Source organism: Pleurodeles waltl, chromosome 2_1 (assembly GCF_031143425.1).
Source record: "Pleurodeles waltl isolate 20211129_DDA chromosome 2_1, aPleWal1.hap1.20221129, whole genome shotgun sequence".
NCBI classification, from domain to species: domain Eukaryota; kingdom Metazoa; phylum Chordata; class Amphibia; order Caudata; family Salamandridae; genus Pleurodeles; species Pleurodeles waltl.
Window position 1 is genome coordinate 669441490 of NC_090438.1, and position 13789 is coordinate 669455278.

The 13789-nt window shown below is 56.0% G+C and overlaps 1 protein-coding gene across 5 annotated transcripts in view; it reads right to left on the minus strand.

The window, feature by feature from the left end:
- The window catches only part of FYCO1 (FYVE and coiled-coil domain autophagy adaptor 1), a 733597-nt gene that overhangs the window by 573199 nt on the left and 146609 nt on the right, over window positions 1-13789 (minus strand). The window lies entirely within an intron of this gene.

Genomic DNA, 13789 nt, shown 5'->3' on the forward strand with positions numbered 1-13789 from the left:
TTTCAAACTATAACTAAACTATAACTTGTGTTTTCATTGAATTTCAATGGTTTAAACATTTTTTATAAAAACGTGTTTCAAATCCTAGAATCCAGAGTCGCAAGTGGAGAATTACTATGTGGAGTGTCACACAGTACAGTGGAGGAGAGTGTTGTAAAGTCTATTGTCCCAGACTGTAGTATTGTAGACTGGAATCGAGTTGTCTAGTGGAGAGTGTAGTAGCATATTGTGCAGTGTAGCAAAGTGTTATATAGTGTAGTCACATGGTGTCTCATATAGTGGGGTCAAATATTGTAGACTGGAGAAGCGAGTTGAACAGTGGAATGGAATGTTTAACAGTAGAGTAGGGTGTTGCAAACTGAGTGGAGCAGACTGTTTTAAAGTGGAGTAGGATGAAGTGGAGTATCACCAAGTGGAGTCTCGTAGAGTAGAATGGAGGAGAGTATTGCAGAGTGGAGTGCTGTGTAATATAGTGAAGTGGCAAATAGTGGAGAGAAGATAAGTGTCGTGTCATACAGTGTAGTACCATGGCATTAAGTGGATGGGCATTGAGTGGAGTAGCATGTCAGAGTGGCACATAGTATAGTACAGTGTTGTAGAGTGGAGTTGCATACATTGGAGTAGAGAGTCGGACAGTGGAGTGGCATAGAGAGGAGTATAGTACAGTGAAGTAAAGTGGGATGAGATGTAATAGAGTAGAGTATAGTGGAGTGAAATACTCTGGAGTGGGGTAGTGTAGAGTGGAGTAAAGTGTCAGAGTGGAGTGGTGTGCTGTAGACTACAGTGGCATGGAATGCCATAGCATACGGTCGAGTAAAGTGGCATAAATTGGAGTAGCAGGTTATACGGTAGACTGTAGTGGGGTGTACATGTTTGGAAAGTGATATACACTACATTAAAGTAGAGTGGCATACAGTCTATTTGACTTTTGTAGATTGAAGTGATATACAGTATAATACATTGTGGTAGAGTATAGTATAGTGGATTGGCATATAGGGGGTCATTCTGACCCTGGCGGTCAGTGTTAAAGCGGCGGCCAACCCGCCAACAGGCTGGCGGCCTAAAAATTTGAATTCTGACCCTGGCGGGAACCACCAACACAGGCCGCCGCATTAACACTCCGACCGCCATGGCGGTACAAACAAACAGCGCGGCGGTCACCGCCAACAGGCAGGCGGCAGACAATGTACCGCCCACCCTATCACGACTCACCAATCCGCCACCTTTTCCGGGGCGGGAGCCCCGCCGATAAAAACATGGCGGAAACAGACATCTCCAATTGAAAACGCTTACCTCGACACACTCCACGCGGAATCGGAACAGCATGGAACCCGAACTCCACATCCTCCCAGCCATTGCCTTCCTGCTCTTCTTCCAGGATCACGAACCTCGCCGCAGACGACAACGGTGAGTACTGCACCTACGACACAGGGGAGGGGGGAGGAGGAAAGGTTACGGGCACACACATACGCCACACACCCACCCCCACCCTCACCCCCACCGAAATACCTACACACCTATGCAGATAAAAAAGTCAGAGTGACACCCCCAACCCCCCCCCCAAAAAACAAAGACAAAAGGCAATGAATGTAAAAGTAGAACCATATTATTGCAACAATAAAGTATAGCGACCTTAGCAATATATGAAGAATGAATACACATCTAGAACTATATCCATACAAGTAGCAAAAGTCCGGCCCAGTCATTCAAAGTCCAAATGTCCGTGGGCCAATGTGCAGCAACACATGGGCAAAGCCCACACACAAGATCGAGTCCATTGGAGAGAACACTGCTGGGGCATCACTAAAATAAAAAGACAGGCACCTCAGGGGGAAGGGAAGGGGGGGCACCTCAGCCACATGAGTCCACGACACCAGATCCACGAAGGGCCTCCATGCCCACTGTGCCATCCTGGGGAGTGCAAAGCCACAGTCTCACAAGTCTCTACAGTGGGTGGATTGCCCACTGTGCCATCCTGGGGAGTGCAAAGCCACAGTCTCACAAGTCTCTACAGTGGGTGGATTGCCCACTGTGCCATCCTGGGGAGTGCAAAGCCACAGTCTCACAAGTCTCTACAGTGGGTGGATTGCCCACTGTTACATCCTGGGGAGTGCAAAGCCACAGTCCATCAGGTGGATTACAGAGACCACTGGTCATGGAGGAGGCATGGTGGGCAGAGTGTGTCGTGAACCCCTGCCCGACACAGAACCGGGACTGCCAATGGGCCAGCGGTGCTTGACAGGAAGGGCCCAGCGGAGCGGTGCTTGACAGGAAGGGCCCAGCGGAGCGGTGCTTGAGACGGCGGTGCCCAGCAGAGCGGTGCTTGAGACGGCGGTGCCCAGCGGAGCGGTGCTTGAGATGAAGGGCCCAGCGGAGCGGCGCTTGACAGGAAGGGCCCAGCGGAGCGGTGCTTGAGATGAAGGGCCCAGCGGAGCGGCGCTTGACAGGAAGGGCCCAGCGGAGCGGCGCTTGACAGGAAGGGCCCAGCGGAGCGGTGCTTGAGATGAAGGGCCCAGCGGAGCGGCGCTTGACAGGAAGGGCCCAGCGGAGCGGTGCTTGAGATGAAGGGCCCAGCGGAGCGGCGCTTGACAGGAAGGGCCCAGCGGAGCGGTGCTTGAGACGGCGGTGCCCAGCGGAGCGGTGCTTGAGATGAAGGGCCCAGCGGACCGGCGCTTGACAGGAAGGGCCCAGCGGAGCCGTGCTTGAGATGAAGGGCCCAGCGGAGCGGCGCTTGACAGGAAGGGCCCAGCGGAGCGGTGCTTGACAGGAAGGGCCCTGTTCAGCGGTGCTTCTCACGGCGGGGCCCTGTTCAGCGGTTCTGGTCACGGCGGGGCCCTGTTCAGCTGTCTCCTCACGGCGGGGCCCTGTTCAGCGGTTCTGGTCACGGCGGGGCCCTGTTCAGCGGTTCTGGTCACGGCGGGGCCCTGTTCAGCGGTGCTCCTCACGGCGGGGCCCTGTTCAGCAGTGCTCCTCACGGCGGGGCCCTGTTCAGCGGTTCTGGTCACGGCGGGGCCCTGTTCAGCGGTTCTGGTCACGGCGGGGCCCTGTTCAGCGGTGCTTCTCACGGCGGGGCCCTGTTCAGCGGTGCTCCTCACGGCGGGGCCCTGTTCAGCGGTTCTGGTCACGGCAGGGCCCTGTTCAGCGGTGCTCCTCACGGCGGGGCCCTGTTCAGCGGTTCTGGTCACGACGGGGCCCTGTTCAGCGGTGCTCCTCACAGCGGGGCCCTGTTCAGCGGTTCTCCTCACGGCGGGGCCCTGTTCAGCGGTGCTCCTCACGGCGGGGCCCTGTTCAGCGGTGCTTCTCACGGCGGGGCCCTGTTCAGCGGTGCTCCTCACAGCGGGGCCCTGTTCAGCGGTTCTGGTCACGGCGGGGCCCTGTTCAGCAGTGCTCCTCACGGCGGGGCCCTGTTCAGCGGTGCTCCTCACGGCGGGGCCCTGTTCAGCGGTGCTCCTCACGGCGGGGCCCTGTTCAGCGGTGCTCCTCACGGCGGGGCCCTGTTCAGCGGTTCTGGTCACGGCGGGGCCCTGTTCAGTGGTGCTCCTCACGGCGGGGCCCTGTTCAGCGGTGCTCCTCACGGCGGGGCCCTGTTCAGCGGTGCTCCTCACGGCGGGGCCCTGTTCAGCGGCGCTCCTCACGGCGGGGCCCTGTTCAGCTGCGCTTCTCACGGCGGGGCCCTGTTCAGCGGCGCTTCTCACGGCGGGGCCCTGTTCAGCGGTGCTCCTCACGGCGGGGCCCTGTTCAGCGGTGCTTCTCACGGCGGGGCCCTGTTCAGCAGTTCTGGTCACGGCGGGGCCCTGTTCAGCGGTGCTCCTCACGGCGGGGCCCTGTTCAGCGGTGCTTCTCACGGCGGGGCCCTGTTCAGCGGTGCTCCTCACGGCGGGGCCCTGTTCAGCGGTGCTTTTCACGGCGGGCCCTGTTCAGTGGTTCTGGTCACGGCGGGGCCCTGTTCAGCGGTGCTCCTCACGGCGGGGCCCTGTTCAGCGGTGCTTCTCACGGCGGGGCCCTGTTCAGCGGTGCTCCTCACGGCGGGGCCCTGTTCAGCGGTGCTCCTCACGGCGGGGCCCTGTTCAGCGGTGCTCCTCACGGCGGGGCCCTGTTCAGCGGTTCTGGTCACGGCGGGGCCCTGTTCAGCGTTGCTCCTCACGGCGGGGCCCTGTTCAGCGGTGCTCCTCACGGCGGGGCCCTGTTCAGCGTTGCTCCTCACGGCGGGGCCCTGTTCAGCGGTTCTGGTCACGGCGGGGCCCTGTTCAGCGGTGCTTCTCACGGTGGGGCCCTGTTCAGCGGTGCTCCTCACGGCGGGGCCCTGTTCAGCGGTGCTCCTCACGGCGGGGCCCTGTTCAGCGGTTCTGGTCACGGCGGGGCCCTGTTCAGCGGTGCTCCTCACGGCGGGGCCCTGTTCAGCGGTGCTCCTCACGGCGGGGCCCTGTTCAGCGGTGCTCCTCACGGCGGGGCCCTGTTCAGCGGTGCTCCTCACGGCGGGGCCCTGTTCAGCGGCGCTTCTCACGGCGGGCCCTGTTCAGCGGTGCTCCTCACGGCGGGGCCCTGTTCAGCGGTGCTTCTCACGGCGGGGCCCTGTTCAGCGGTGCTTCTCACGGCGGGGCCCTGTTCAGCAGTTCTGGTCACGGCGGGGCCCTGTTCAGCGGTGCTCCTCACGGCGGGCCCTGTTCAGCGGTGCTTCTCACGGCGGGGCCCTGTTCAGCGGTGCTCCTCACGGCGGGGCCCAGTTCAGCGGTGCTTTTCACGGCGGGCCCTGTTCAGTGGTTCTGGTCACGGCGGGGCCCTGTTCAGCGGTGCTCCTCACGGCGGGGCCCTGTTCAGCGGTGCTTCTCACGGCGGGGCCCTGTTCAGCGGTGCTCCTCACGGCGGGTCCCTGTTCAGCGGTGCTTGTCACGGCGGGGCCCTGTTCAGCGGTTCTGGTCACGGCGGGGCCCTGTTCAGCGGTGCTTCTCACGGCGGGGCCCTGTTCAGCGGTGCCTGTCTTGTGTTTCCAGTGAACCACACCTGGCCAATACTTGCCGCTCAGTCTGCATCGGACCTTTCCGTTGCGGGGCCCTCCTGTGATGGAGTCCTGGGGCCCTGGCTCTCCTTCGATACCCCCGGAATGTGGCTGGTGGGGCCCTCATGGCCAGGTCGGCTGCTCCCTGCCTTTTGCTCCTTGCTGCCCTTGCCCTCCTTGGCAGACTGTCCGTGGCCCTTGGCTCCCTTACCCGATGTGGCAGGTGACGGTGCAAGGCTACCCTCCTTGGGGGCAGGCGTATCAGGCCTGTCGCGCCTGCCCTTCAGTTTTTTGCTGCTCTTCCCAGGGGGGGGGCTGGCTGTGCCTTTGCTGCTGGACGATGTCCCAGCCCAAGGAAAGGGCGGACTCCAAAAACCAGGCACGACGTTCTTGGGAGTTGCTGGGCTGGTGGTGGCTGAGGTGTTTGTGGAACTCTTACGGGATGGAGGGGGTGGGTCAGGTGAGGAAAAGAGGTCCACTTTAGAGAGGAAAATTTTCTTTGGAGCCATGGGAAGGGTGGCTGGAGTGGGTATGGGAGTGGAGGAAGAGGATGTGGTTGTAGGAGAGTCAAGTGTGCTGTCTTTGGGTGCAGGTGCTTGGGCAGGAGGCTGACGTGAGGTGGATGGCTGTTGTTTGGGTGCCTGCCTGCGTTTGTGTGGTTGGGAAGCGGGGGTGACAGACACACTGGGAGAGGACACAGGGGACGTGTACATGGCAGTGGGGGTGGTGACTGCACGTGTGCGGACTGGTCTGGAGGGTGTGCTGGTGATGGGTGCAATGGCTGATGGTGGTGTGCTTGCAGGTGTGTGTGGAGACGTCACAGGGAGGGAGGAGGGAGACGAGGAGGTGGGGGACACAGAGGAGGTAGTGACTGTTGGCATGTCTGCATCTGGATGTTGCTTGGGTGAATGCTTGTGTGTCCTGTGGTGCTTATGTCTGGATGAGCTGCCCTTGGGTGTTGAGGTGTGTGCAGGCTGGTCTGTAGGTGTGGATGGGATAGGCAGAGGAACAGGGGAGTGGGACTGGGTGGAGGGAGGCTGGAGACAGGGACAATCGCTGCCGTCAGTGCTGAGGCCAGAGCGTTGAACGATCGTTGATGGGCAGCCTGACCCGAATGAAGGCCCTCCAGGTATGCAATGCTTTGATGCACCTCCCTCTCCACACCCTGGATGGTATTCAAAAGGGTAGACTGCCCAACAATGATGGTCCTCAGGAGGTCAATGACCTCCTCACTGAGGGCAGCAGGAGTGACTGGGGCAGGGCCTGAGGTGCCTGGGGCGAAGGAGATGGCCGGCTTCCTGGCCTTGCGGGCACGGGCCGAAGGCCGAGGGGCTGCTGGGACGGCGGAGCTGGTGCGCTGGGTGGCGGCTGTACCTGTAGGATCGGTGGGCACGGATGTTGCCGCCATCGCAAGGGAGCTCCCTTCCGAGGACGTGTCGGTGTCGCCCTCCGTCTCACTGGTCATGTCGGAGTCCGTTGCATGGCCCTCCGGGGCCATGTGAGATGCAGCTCCCTCTTGCGCCGATGCCACTTCTCCTCCGCCTGATGATGCTAATGCACACATTCACAGAAAAACTAAGAAAATGGGGGGGGGGTGGAAAACATAAAGACAAGTTGAGTCCATGAATTGGGGACACCGTTGGCGGAGAGGACAGACACAGAAGCCCCCTGCACTACGCTGCGCACTTGGGGTACACTACTCATTCACTGGGACATGCACTACAAGCCTATGGGCGACAACTGCCCACACAGTATACACTGGTCCATGAATCGCGTTACTAGGCACCCTACAGAGGTGGGGGGCGGGGCACAGGACCATACCTCACGGACGGGCCTATCCTACAGAAATCGCCTTGGCCTAGGGATACCCACAGCCCTCCTCCCCCACCCAGGCACCTCCACTGCGCGCAAAATAGCTGAATGTGCTGGTACTCACCCCCTTGTGTCTGCTGTGATGTCCTCAAGCGCCCATCTAAATCGGGGTAGGCCACCGCCAGGATCCGGGACATCAGGGGGGTCAAGGTACGACTGGCACCCCTCCTAGGTTGGGAGGCCATCCCCAGCAGAGCCTCCGCGGTCTTCCTGCTCCCGCGGCGCATGTCCTCCCACCTCTTGCGGCAGTGGGTGCCCCTTCTGGTGTGGACCCCCAGGGCCCGGACGTCCTTGGCGATGGCACACCAAATGTCAATCTTCTGATGTGCGCTGACCTATGTGACATGTACAGGGGGGGAAGAGATACATCATCACTTTTCTGCATTCTCGATGTGAGTGGCCCCCCTCCCCAACCTTGCCATGTGGCACATGCTCTCATCTGTCGTGCCATGCATTCGTCATTCGCTGCCCTCCCCTCCATCGTACATCCTCCCCACTCAGCCCAGGCATTGGGCACTATGCATTGCCCCCCGTGTACTCACCTGTTGGTCTGGAGGCCCGTAGAGTAGCGCATACTGGGGGAGGACCCCGTCCACGAGCTTCTCCAACTCCTCGGAACTGAAGGCGGGGGCCCTTTCCCCAGTCGCAGCAGCCATTGTCACTTCCAGACCGAGGTCACAGCAGCACTTGCAGTATAGGTCCTCTCCTGTGGATGCTCAGGTCTCGTGTGATCAAGCAGAGAGAAAATGGCGGTTACGGCCGCGGCGGTGCGTGCCGCGGCGGTGCGTACCGCGACCGCCGGCGCTCACCGCCATTGGCTCCTGAAACCCATAGGGTTCAATGTTGTCCAATGCGGCTTTGCGCCGCGGACTGCGACCGCCTACCGCCACGGTGTGCCACGCTTGCGCAATGACCTCACTTCACATTGTCACACTTCACAGGTCAGGCAGCCGCCATTTCAAGGGCCCACATGGCTTCATTCCTACTGCGTCACACATGGCTAGGCCTTGCACCGACAATCATACTAGCCATTCAATCCCGAGAGATTCGTGTACTGTGCATGCTGTGGGCACTTACCTGTGGGTTGCTTGACTCTGTGCTCCATGTTGTCCTTCCTAGGCATCGTCCGCTGGGACTTGCGAGGAGACGGAGGAATCTTCCCGTGTACAGACCACTGGTGGACCTGTCGACAATGGAAGAAAGACACGTCATACTCACCTACAGACTCAACCGTGCCACTATACAGGAACTGTGTGCCCAGCTGGAGCCAGACCTGATGTCACCCATCCGCCAACCCACAGGGATTCCGCCTCTAGTGCAGGTGCTGTCAGTACTGCATTTTTTTGCCAGTGGATCATTTCAAACAACAGTGGCCATATCATCAGGGATGCCTATGTTTTCAAAGGTGTTTCCAGAGTGTTGTCTGCCCTGATGAAATACATGCGGAGCTACATCATTTTCCCTGAAGTGGGTGACTTGCCTACAGTGAAGGGTGATTTCTATGCCCTTGGACACATTCCCAATATCATTGGTGCCATTGATGGTACCCATGTGGCTTTGGTTCCCCCAAAAGACGATGAGCAGGTGTACAGGAACCGAAAAAATTATCATTCGATGAATGTCCAGGTGGTCTGTTTGGCTGACCAGTACATCTCCATTTAAATGCCAAGTTCCCAGGGTCAGTGCATGACGCGTACATCATGCGAAATAGCAGCATCCCTTATGTGATGGAACTGCTACAGAGACACCGTGTGTGGCTAATTGGTGACTCTGGTTACCCAAACCTGCCTTGGCTATTGACCCCAGTGAGGAATCCCAGGACCAGGGCAGAGGAACGGTACAATGAGGCCCATGGGCGTACCAGGAGGGTGATTGAGCGGACCTTCGGCCTCCTGAATGCCAGGTTTAGGTGCCTGCATATGACTGGTGGATCCCTAATGTACTCACCAAGGAAGGTGTGTCATATCATCGTGGCCTGCTGCATGCTTCACAACCTGGCTTTGCGACGCCAGGTGCCTTTCCTGCAGGAGGATGGTCCAGATGGTGGTGGTGTGGCCGCTGTGGAGCCTGCGGAGAGTGAAGAGGAGGAAGACGAAGAGGACGACACAGACAACAGGGACAGAGTGATACTGCAGTATTTCCAGTGACACACAGGTAATAATCTACTCCTGCATTGTATTATATCTGTAACTGTAGTGGCTCTCTACTGTCTGACCTTTCACCCCAATGTATGGTAACTTAGTTGTGTATATCACTTCCTATTTCAGTGATCTGATCCCCACGGAGTGCCTTCTGTTTTTTTTTCCCCATGGACTACCGCTGTGTGACACTGGTATGTTGTCATCACAATGTAACTAGAAATGTTTTGTTGGTTATATCGAATACATTTGGTTTAAATAAATAGATAGCAGAATCCAGTTGGTTAATGTGCAATAATTGTGTTTATTGAAGTTTTAAAATAGGTGTATAGTTCAAAAAGGGTGATGGGTGATGGTGGAGGCATGTCCATGGCAGTGTCCAGACTGTCGTTCCTACATGTCCATTGTCCATATGCCTGTGGAAGGTGGAGCAAGGGCAGTTCAAGGTTGGACAGGGTGAACAAGTGGGACACTGGGATGACATCCGGGGGTTTCCGTGCATGGCGGGGGTCTTGACATCCTACTCTGTCTTCTTCCTCGATCTCAGGCCTTTCTTGCGGGGTGGTTCTTGTTCTGCAGGGGGTGGGGTCCGGGAGGGCCGTTGCTGTTGTGTCGGGCCTCCTGACCACTAGCGCCGGCGGAGGTGGTGGGCTGTTCTTCCTCCATGCTAGTGGCAGGGGCCCTTTGGGGGGCCACATGGTCCCGCAATGTGGTGACAATCTGGTTGAGTGCCACCACGATTGTACCCATTGCGGAACTGATGCTGCGCAGTTCTTCCCGGAACCCCATGTACTGGCCCTCCTGCATGGCCTGGATCTCCTGGAACCTGGCCAGGACTGTCGCCATCGTCTCTTGGGAGTGGTGGTACGCTCCCATGATGGTGGTGAGGGCCTCTTGGACAGTGGGTTCCCTAGGCCTGTCCTCCCTCTGTCGCACAGCAGCCCTCCCAGTTCCTCTTTGTTCCTGGGCCTCTGTCCCCTGGACGGTGTGCCCACTACCAGTGCCCCCAGGTCCCTGTTGTTGTTGGGGTTGTGGGTTACCCTGGGTGCCCTGTACTGGTAGACACACCGCTGCTTGACCTGTCCTGGAGACAGAAGCATGGGCCCGCTGGGTGGGTGCTGTGCTGGTGTTTCCTGAGGGGTGTGGGGCTGACTGAGGGTAACCGACTGTCCAGAGGTCCCCGATGGTCCGGGCTGGTCATCAGGTTCTAGGTCGACAGAGCTGCTGTCATCACTGGGGGCCTGTTCTGGGGGTGGGATGGACAAATCTGGACCCTCCTGGCCGGTGTGTTGGCGTTCGGGCCCTGCAGGGGTAAAAGAGTATGGTTATTGATTTTGTGTGTGCCATGGCGTGCGATTTGTGGGTGCCCTTGTCCCCCAGTGCTGGCAGTCCCATGTGGGAGGAGTTGTGAGGGTGGTTTGTGGGGGGGGATGGGTATGTGCAGTGGTCATGCTTAGGTGATGGGTGTCCATGGTTTGTGTTGGCATTCAGGGGTTGGGGTTGGGTTGGGTTGGGTTGGGTGGGTTGTGCTGGTGAGACATTAACAGGGAATATGTGTGCTGGGGGTTAGGGGTGAGGGTGGGGGTGTGGGTTGGCATGCTGGTGGTTGGGGGGGTGAAGTAGTTGAGATTAGACTTACCAGAGTCCATTCCTCCGCCTACTCCAGCGAGGCCCTCAGGATGCAGGATGTTCAAGACCTCTTGCTCCCATGCTGTGAATTCGGGTGGAGTGGGTGGGGGTCCGCCGCCAGTCTTCTGCACAGCGATGTTGTATCTTGACACCATCGACCGCACCTTCCCCCGTAGGTCGTTCCAGCGCTTTCGGATGTCTTCCCGATTTCTGGGATGCTGTCCCACAGCGTTGACCCTGTCGACGATCCTTTGCCATAGCTCCGCCTTCCTGGCTATTGTGGTGTGCTGCACCTGTGTGCCAAAGAGCTGGGGCTCTACCCTGATTATTTCCTCCACCATGACCCTGAGTTCTTGGTCCGAGAACCTGGGGTGTCTTTGGGGTGCCATGGGGTGGTGTGGATGAGGTGTGGGGTGGTGATGAGTGTGGTGGTGTGTGGTGTTTTGTGCGTAGATGTGGTGTGGGTGATGATGTTGGGTTCCTGTGTGTGTTGTGCTTTGCGTTCCCTGTGCTCTCTCTCTGTGTATTGCGCCTTGTCTCTGAATTTCGATTTGTGGGGGTTTGTGGGTGATGTGGGTGTGTGTTTTATATGGTGATGGGTGTGTGGGTGTGGTGTGTGTATGTGTATGTGTATCAGGTGTGTGTATTTTGAATTGTCCAATGTGGCTGTGTTTTGTAAAGGTGTGTGTATTTTGAGCGCGCGGTGTGTACCGCCAATGGAATACCGCGGTTGAAAGACCGCCGCGTGGATCGTAATGGCATGGGCGTGTTTGTGTTGGCGTGACGGTGGAGGTTTGGTCATCTCCAGTTTATCGCTGACCGCTGATGAGGCGGGCTTCAGTGGATGTCGAGTTTTTGGCGGTTTGGCAGTTGTGGGTCAGAATGACCGTGGCGGTTTACCGCGGCGGTATGATGGCGGTCTTCTGACCGGCGGTAAGAGCCTTTTCCCGCCAGGGTCAGAATGACCCCCATAGTGTTATAGAGTACAATAGCAATGAAAAGTATAGAGTGGAGTGGCATAGTGCAGTAGAGTGGAGTACTGTGTCACAATAGAGTTAAGCGAAGTGGAGTACAGTGACATTACAGTACAGAGAGTTGTGTACAGTGTTGTGTAGTGGGCTAGTTAGTTCCCTTTGGTTCTGAGGAGACTCTGCCAAGAAGAGGAGCTGTGCTGCCAGGAGGGACTGCCACTTGCTACTTGCTTTACTGTGTTGGCCTGCTGGCTGCTGTGCTTCCAGGAGAGACTGTGACTCTGCTATTTGGTTTGCTGTGCTGGCATGCTGCCTACTGGTTACTGGGGTGCCAGGAGGGACTATCATTTTGCAACTTGCTCTGCTGTGTCGGCCTGCTGCCTTTGGCAGTGAGGGAGGGCTGAAACCGCCCTCTACAACCTTTGTGTGACCCAAGAATTCAAAGACTGTCAAAGTCTCAGGGCTATCAAGGATTTTGTTTTTACCAAAATCAAGTACTACGTTATACAAAGCATCTAGTGTCCGCTGTTTGACCTCCACATATCAAATACAATCATAGTTGCCGAACTGTGTATGAGCCGACTTTACAACACCAAGGAAAGCCCCTGTGTTGTGTGTGGACCCCAGAGCCACCACAGGAACCAGGGATTCCTTTCAGGATGAGTGTTTGCTGAACCCACACTCAGAATAGAGGAGCCATCTGGGAGTGATATCGCTGTATCGGGCCTCAGAGTCTCACCTGGGCCGCCAGGCCTGTCTTCAGTCTGCCAGCCTGTCAGGCTGCCTCTCAGCTCGGAGATACTCCCGGGGGGGGGTGGGGAGGGGGGGCTGCCTCACTGCAGGGGACCAACATTTTTGTTGCTCCATCTGGAGCTCAGGTGCTGAGGGAATGTTGGCTTCTGGCTGCCATTCAGCATGTCACCGGTGGCCGGGAGGGCCTTCAAAACACTGTTTGCCTTTTTTGTAAATTCCCTACCGGGACAGTTCCATTTCCTGATCCCCTGACGGATACTGATTCATTTGGACTAGAATTACTGTAATAATCCTAAAAGAAGCGCATGTGTTCTAAAGGACTACAATGGCATACCTCCTTAACATTTAGTATCATTTGAAAACAATTTATTGTTGTTTTAAGTCTATTTTATCCAGATAAAGATACTTTATTTTCTTACACTGGTGTGAAAGTCTTTTTGTGGTGTTCTTACTGTGTCCATGTAATTTAAGTGCTGCTCAAATACTTTACACATTGCCTCCTAGGTTAAGCCTGACTGCTCTGTGCAAAGCTACAGGAGGGTGAGCACAGGTTAATTCAGAGTGTGTATCCGACTTACCCTGACTAGGATTATGGTTCCTTCTTGGACAGGGTACACACTACGCCAAACAAAGACCTCAATTTCTAACACTTATTAACTACATATTGACGTTGTTACATCAGAATGATGCTCCCATACTAGCTGACACCGAATGCATTTATATTCTTTAAAGTTACAAATGAAGGACGTTGTGCTTATTAGTATGTGAGCCTAGAGTTCCTGTCACTGAACTTTCAAAAATACAGTGCTTCTCACATACTTTTTGTTTTTGTTTGATCAATATAAATGCAGATTAATCAGGAATAACAAAACAATGCTTTGGGGGTGGTCTGTCTTTGTCATTCTTGATGTTCTTCTGGAGCATACTATTGATATGAATTAGGTACAAAGCAAACCACTTTAGCTGTCAGATTCAAGGATCCATGGTTTGTCTTTATTTATTTTTCCTTCAGATAACTGTAGCGCAGTGTTATGTCCCTATCTTTCCCTAAAATAGGGGATCATTATAAATGTAGTTTTTGAAACCCTGCCTTTATAAGTACAGCTGGAAATGGGAGTTGGAGCAAATTCTCCCAAGTAAAGGCACTTTTGAGAGAAAAGTGCTGCATTGGAAGAATTAGTGCTTGTTAGGCCAGAAAGTTTGAATCTTGCTCACACCTCTGATGTGTTTTGTTTTTTAATTATAAGAGGTACAAACTGGAATGATTGGCATCTGGCACAACCCTCTTATTAAACAAGTCAATTGGTTCAACACAGAGGAGTGATGTGTACTTCTCAAAGATGCTGTAAGAATGTCCTCATTCAATACACCACTATACTTGAAATCAGTAAAAATATTAATTATGGTTTGCCATTGAAGAACAGCAGGGA